Consider the following 6,976-nt stretch of genomic DNA (forward strand, 5'->3'; position numbering starts at 1 on the left):
TTTTAGTTTTATTGATTGTTTCCTTCCCTGTGCAGAAGCTTTTTATTTTGGCAGCACCTGGATGGCTCAATAGGTTAAGCATCCAACTCTTGATTTCTGCTCAGGTCCATGATCTCAGGGTTGTGAGATTGATCCCCTCATTGGGCTCCACACTGACCATGGAGCCTGCTTAAGATTCTCTTCCTCTCGCTCTACCCCTCCCCCTCCACTCGCACATGCTCTCTCTAAAACAAACAAACAAAGAAGAAGTTTTTTATTTTGATGGAGTCCCAATAGTGTATTTTTGCTTTTGTTTCCCTTGCTTCAGGAGACATATCTAGGAAAAATTCCCATCGGTGTTAGTCAAAGGAGTTACTGCCTGTGTTCTCTTCTAGGATTTTTATGGTTTCAGGTCTCACCTTTGGGTCTTCGGTCCATTTTGAATTTATTTTTGTGTATGGTGTAAGAAAGTGGTCCTCTTTCTTTCTTTTTTTTTTTTTAAAGATTTATTTGAGAGAGAGAGCAGAGGCAGGGGCAGAGGGAGAGGGAGAGAGAATCCCAAGCAGACTCCATGCTGAGTGCAGAGCCCAATGTGGGGCTCAGTCTCAGACCCTGAGATCACAACCTGAGCCAAAACCAAGAGTCAGTCACTCAACCTACTGAGCCACCCAGGTGCCGCCCATCTTTCTTCTGCATGTGGCTGTCCAATTTTCCCAACACCATTTGTTGAGGATACTGTCCTTTTCCCATTGGATATTCTTTCATGCTTTGTCAAAGATTAATTGGCCATATAGTTGTGAGTTTATTTCTGGGTTTTCTATTGTGTTCATTGATCTATGTGTCTGGGTTTTTTTTAAGATTTTATTTATTTATATGACAGAGAGAGACACAGCAAGAGAGGGAAAACAAGCAGAGAGAGTGGGAGAGGGAGAAGCAGGCTTCCTGCTGAGCAGGGAGCCTGATGTGGGGCTCAATCCCAGGACCTTGGTATCATGACCTGAGCCGAAGGCAGACGCTTAACTGACCAAGCCACCCAGGCGCCCCATGTGTCTGTTTTTGTGCCAGTAGCATACTGTTTTGATTATTACAGTTTTGTAATATAACTTTAAGTCTAGAATTGTGATGCCTCAAACTTTGCTTTTCTTTTTCAGGATTGCTTTGGCCTTTTGGGCTCTTTGTGGTTCCATACAAATTTTAGAACTGTTTGTTGGAGTTCTATGAAAAATGCTGTTGGTATTTTGATAGTGATTGCATTAAATGTGTAGATTGCTTTGGGTTGTATAGACATTTTAACAACATTCATTCCTCCAATCCATGAGCATGGAATGTCTTTCTACTTCTTTGTGTTATTTTCAATTTCTTTGATCAGTGTTTTATAATTTTCAGAGTACAAGTCTTTTACCTTTTTGGTTAGGTTTGTTCCTGGTATCTTATTATTTTTGATGCAATTTTAAATGGGATTGTTTTCTTAATTTCTTTTTTTTTAAGATTTGTTTATTTATTTTAGAGAGAGAGAGTATATGTGATCAGGAGGAGGGACAGAGGGAGAGGAGAGAGAATCCTCAAGCAGACTCTGTGCTGAGCATGAAGCCCAACACACAGCTCAGTCCCAAGACCCTGAGATCATGACCTGAGCTGAAATCAAGAGTTGGATGCTCAACTGACTGGGTCACCCAGGCACCACATTTTCTTAATTTCTCTTTCTGCTTCTTCATTATTGGTATATAGAAATGCAACAGGTTTCTGCACATTAATCCTGTAACTTCACTAAATTCGTTTATCAGTTCTAGCAGTTTTCTGATGGAATCTTTTTGGTTTTCTATATATTGTATCATGTCATCTGCAAAGAGTGAAAGTTACTTTCTCCTTGCCAACTTGGATGCATTTCTTTTTGTTGTCTGATTGCTATGGGAAGGACTTTCAGTACTACACTGAATAGAAATGGTGAGAGTGGACATCTTCATCTTGTTCCTGACCTTAGGGAAAAGCTCTCAGTTTTTCCCCATTGAGGACAAGGATCCCCACATCCTAGCTAGCTGTGAGTTTTTCATATATGGCCTTTATTATGGTTAAAGTAAGTTCCCTCCAAACCTACTTTGTTGAAGGTTTTTATCATGAATGGTTGTTATACTTTGTCAAATGCTTTTTCTGCATCTATATGGTTCTTATCCTTTCTCTCATTGATGTGATGTATCACACTGATTGATTTGTGAATATTGAACCACACTTGAAACCCAGGAATAAATCCCACTTGATCGTGGTGAATGATTTTTTTAATGTATTGTTGAATTCAGTTTCCTAGTATTTTATTGAGGATTTGTGCATCTATGTTCATCAGGGATATTGGCCTGCAGTTCTCCTTTTTTAGTGGAGTCTTTGGTTTTGCAATCAGCATAATGCTGGCCTCTTGAATGAATTTGGAAGTTTTCCTTCTGTTTTTATTTTTTGGGATAGTTTGAGAAGAATAGATATTCTTCTTTAAATGTTTGGTAAACTTTGCCTGTGAAGCCATCTGATCATGGACTTTTGCTTGTTGGGAGTTCTTTGATTACTGAGTCAATGTCTTTGCTGATTATTGGTCTGTTCAAATTTTCTATTTCTTCCTGTCTCAGTTATGGTACTTTATATGTTTCTAGGAATTTATCCATTTCTTCTAGGTTGTCCAATTTGCTGGCATACAGTTTTCCATAATATTCTTATAATTTTTTGTATTTCTGTGGTCTTGGTTGTTATTTCTCCTCTCTTATTTGTGACTTTATTTGTTTGAGTCCTTTCTCTTTTTTCTTGATGACTGTGGCATCCAGAAGTTTATAAAATTTATTGATTTTTTTCAAAGAACCAGCTCCTAGTTTAATTAATCTGTTCTATTGTTTTTGTTTGTTTCGTTGGTTTTTGTTTTTTAGTTTCTATATCCAATTTTTACTATTTCCTTCCTTCTGCTGGTTTTAGATTTTGTCTGTTGTTCTTTTCCTAACTCCTTTAGGTGTAAAGTTAGGTTGTTTATTTGAAATTTTTCTTGCTTTTTGAGGTAGGCATTGCTATAAATTTCCCTCTTAGAACTGCTTTTGCTGCATCCCAGAGGTTTTGGACCATTCTGTTTTCATTTTCATTTGTTTCCATGTACTTTTTAATTTCTTCTTTTTATTTCCTGGTTGACCCATTCATTGTTCAGTAGCATGTTATTTAACCTCTACATATTTGTAGTCTTTCCAGATTTTTTCTTGTGGTCATAGTGTTGTGGTCAGAAAAGATACATGGTATGATTTTGATCTTCTTGAATTTGTTGAGGCTGGTTTTGTGGGCTACTATGTGACCTATTCTGGAGAATGTTCTGTGTGCACTTGAAAAGAATGTAGTCTGCTGTTTTAGGATGGAATGTTTGAATATATCTGTTAAATCTATCTGTTCCAGTGTGTCACTGAAAGCCATTTTTTTCTTCAGCTCCTGATTCCAAGCTTCCTCTGTGCTTAGTCCTGGAAAAAACATGATTCTAGTCTTCTAGGGGTTGCTTTCCAGGGCATCTGAAGTGAATGGGTAATTTGACCTCTAGGGAACACATTAAAAACAAGGGGCATTGATTTAAAATACAGCAATAAATAGAAACACAGAATTAAATAACAAGTAAGAAACTTTGGTAAAACACTTTAAAAGCATTTAAAGGTCTATAACATTAATATTGGAGGAAAGCTTATTGAATCTATTCTCTCACTAGTTGATACTGTATAAAAAATCAGTATCAAGGGTTGCTCAATTCGCAGTCATCTTCCACGAGCTTGTAGGAATCCCAGACGTGTCTTTGCAAGCAATCAGCAAACATACCCAGCTGACACTTCAGAGGAGATCTATCCCGGATGCCTTAATATACGGACAGGTGAGTAAAATTTAAGACTCTACCTTAGTTTCATTTTTGTCCTATAGATCCTTGTAGGAGAACGGAATAACCATGGCGTCCCGAGTCACTTACATCTGCAATTCCTGCAATGGTTATACTTGGCTAATCACAAGGCAAACAGAAGATGTTGACACTTAAGACGGTCCCTCGTCAGTTGGGATTTGACAGAGAACTGAGAACCAAAAAGAAAGTATTGCACCTGATCCCCTGGAAGTAGATTGGGGTGGGGTTGGTTCCCTCATTTCTAAGAAACAAAGCCCTCTAGTCCAGGACATTTTACAGCTGATAAGTGTCAAGCTGCCTGAAAATGACTACAGAAGCATGAACCAGAAAAAATGAATAAACAAAACAGGGAACGAGATATTCCTGCCTTATCCCTGGCAATTCAGATTGGCTTCAGAGAAAAGGAGAACTCTAAGAGAGGGAAACAAAGGAAGTCTAAGAGATGGGGGGAAAAAATGAAACAAAAGAGAATTACATTTTGTGGAAAAGACAAACCATGATTGATAAGAGAAGTAACAGTTGATTTAAATTACCGCAGGGCCTTGTGAGGGCAGGAAGAAGAATTTTCCCTCCATTCTAAATTATTAGACACTAGAGAAAATTGTCGCTCTCTTGCTTTGAATGTTTTACACCCTGCAAATTCTCTTTGATGACTTTTCTGTGCCATCCACTCAGCTAACTTATCATGCCTATTGAAAAGCCAATGGAAAGCAGTTCAATTTTACAATAAAAGTTTTATATACAATATAAATTTTACAATATAAGTTCCAAACCTAAATTCAGGGATTTCGATTTTTCTGATATAAATAATTTTGTTATTTATATTCCATATAATTTTGTTAGCAGTTTCTTCAACTTAATGCACCTCATTCAAAAACCAAGCCCCTACTGTGTGCACTGCACTCAGCTTGGCATTTGGGAATACAGTGTGATATGGTTTAAATCCTTGGCCAAAACACTTGCAGGGTGGAAGATCATGCCTGAGTGAATTCATCATGGCGGGGGGGGGGTGGTAGGTGACAGGCTCTCTCAGCTACGAAAACTGGCCAAGAGAGCAGCTTCTTTTTCTTTAAGTTTTAATTTAAATTCCAGTTAGTTAACATACAGGGTAATATTAGTTTCAGGTGTACAATACAGTGATTCAGCGCTTCCCTACAACACCGGGTGCTCATCACAAATATACTCCTTAATCCCCATCACCTGGTTAACCCACCCCCCACCCTCCACCTCCCCCCCCCGCTAACCATTAGTTTGTCCTCTACAGTTAAGAGTAAGAGATCAGCTTCTTTTTTAATAAAGATTTATTTATTTGAGAGAGAGAGCTCACACGTTTGAGTGGGGCAAAGGGCAGAGGGAGAAGGAGAGAGAGAATCTCCAGCAGACTCCCCACTGAGCACGGAGCCCAACGCAGGGCTCGATCTCATGACCCTGAGATCATGACCTGAGCCGAAATCAAGAGTCAGATGCTTAACTGCCTGAGCCACCCCGGCGCCCCTAAGAAAGCAGCTTCTTAAGAAGAATCAGTCCATACTCCAGGACTAGGTTAGGGGGCAGAGGAATAGGCCAGATTCCTCCAAATTCTGGTAATGGTCATCCAGTGTGGAGATGAGGCAAGGCCCAGAGGTGGAGAATCCACGAGGCTTCCAAAATTGAGGATCTGTCCACTGTGGCAGAGCCATAGGTGGAGGCTGACGGGAAGGGGGACCTACCCCAAAGAAGAAGAAAAAGTGCTAGCCTCCTGATACTGAGCCAGGCTACCTACCAGAAAGAAAGGGACCCTGGACAGAAGCCCAGTCCTGCAGAATGGGCCAGTGCAGGAGGAAGGGAAGTCTGCATGACACTTCGGAAGTGCTGCCCCCTGGTGGGCATTAGAATACCCAGCGCCAGGCCCTTGAGCACTGGACCTTGAGTCTGGTGATAATGAAGATCAGAGGGTACACAGGAGTTTACCTGCTAGAACTGAGCCACTGGCTTCCAGGCAAGGGAAACAGGAGCAGCCCAGCCACTGAGTCAGAGGGAGAGCAATAAGGATGGTCGTCTCTGTGGTCCTTGACATCACCTTGCTCAGAGGAATGAGGGGGAGGCCACCACCAACATTTCACTGCAAAGGCAAGCCTGTCCCTCTATTGTACTTCTGAAGCAAGAACAGCCAGCTGTCTCTGGAGGAATCTAGAAAAGGTTTACAAAAGGTGGCAGCTAAAGGAAAAGTGGAGAGGGGAGAATGGTGTCTCACAGGAAGGAATGGCCTATGCCAAGGCTTGAGTCACACGAGTGCGTGACGTGCCCAGGGACAGAGGGAGCAAAGCCTAGCTCTCAGGCAGGCAGTGCGCAAGCGGTGTTGGGGCCAGACTGTAACCCCATTTTGTTCTGCTGCACTAAGAAACGTGGATCCGGTAAGTGAAAGGCTGCCGGTGAAGTATTGTCAGCGAAGAAGACTGAAGTCTAAATCTGTGTTCTCTGGTGACAATGAGGATGATGGCTCAGAAGAAGCAAGGATAAAATCTGGGCAACAGTGGGGCACCTGGGTGGCTCATTCGGTTAAGTATCTGACTCTTAATTCAGAGTCCTAAAATTGAGACACCCCCCCCCCCCCGCCGCCGCCAGGGGCACCGTGTCAGCAGGGAGTCTGCTTGGGACTCTCTCCCTCTGCCCCTCCCCCCCAGCTCGTGCGTGTGTGCGCGCGCGCTGTCTTTAAATAAATTTAAAAAAATAAAATTTAGGCAACAGAGACTATGAGAAATGACGACAGCTCCAACGAATACTTTGATATAAGGCTAGAGAAGAAAGAATAAGTGGAGAAAAACAGCTGAGTTACCAGCATTTGGGAGAGATTTCCTTCATAATATTATTTGACCACTCTCATCTTGAGAAACGCTAAGTTAAACGTCAAACCAAAAATGTGATGTTGTAAAATGTTCTGCTTTGAGTAACTGAGGGAGACATAACTCTGTTTTGGTCCTCAGGACCTGGCCACGAGATGTTAAATTTGGTCTTTGTAAGCAAAATGAAACAGTCCAGTCAGTAATATTTAGCCTTCTTCCTCCCAGCACCCCCACTTTCCTGCACTGTACTAGAAGGGATTTTAGGAGTAAAGCCAGTGAA

This window comes from Callorhinus ursinus, unplaced genomic scaffold (genome assembly GCF_003265705.2).
Source record: "Callorhinus ursinus isolate GAN/ISIS: 27379988/994484 unplaced genomic scaffold, GSC_fseal_2.0 scaffold12, whole genome shotgun sequence".
Lineage (NCBI taxonomy): Eukaryota > Metazoa > Chordata > Mammalia > Carnivora > Otariidae > Callorhinus > Callorhinus ursinus.